At 65.4% G+C, this 309-nt stretch overlaps 1 protein-coding gene across 1 annotated transcript in view; it reads right to left on the reverse strand.

The window, feature by feature from the left end:
• Positions 1 to 309, reverse strand: part of LOC102382162 (putative bifunctional UDP-N-acetylglucosamine transferase and deubiquitinase ALG13) — a 40,091-nt gene that overhangs the window by 29,798 nt on the left and 9,984 nt on the right.

Here is a 309-nt window from a genome sequence, read left to right on the forward strand (position 1 = left end):
GGGGAAGAAGGGGGAAGCAGCTCCCATTGCTGCTTGCAACCCAGGAGGGCAGGGGTGCTGTGCCCCCTGAATCTGCATGGAGTGGGCAGCTGGCTGTAGGCAGGGCTGCACAGTGCTCTATTTGGCAGGGGTGGGCTCAGAGAGGGCACTGGAGGAGCTGGGAAGAGCTGCACGCACCCCCACCCCCAGTTTCACAGCAGCTCTGCTCCCAGCCCCACACCACCAGGCACAGTCTGGCCCCATGTCCCACCTCCGCTCACACACTGGGAAGAGCCGAGACTGCACCGGGTGGCTGGTGGCAGTGGCAGC

This window comes from Alligator sinensis, unplaced genomic scaffold (genome assembly GCF_000455745.1).
Source record: "Alligator sinensis unplaced genomic scaffold, ASM45574v1 scaffold521_1, whole genome shotgun sequence".
In the NCBI taxonomy this organism is placed as follows: domain Eukaryota; kingdom Metazoa; phylum Chordata; order Crocodylia; family Alligatoridae; genus Alligator; species Alligator sinensis.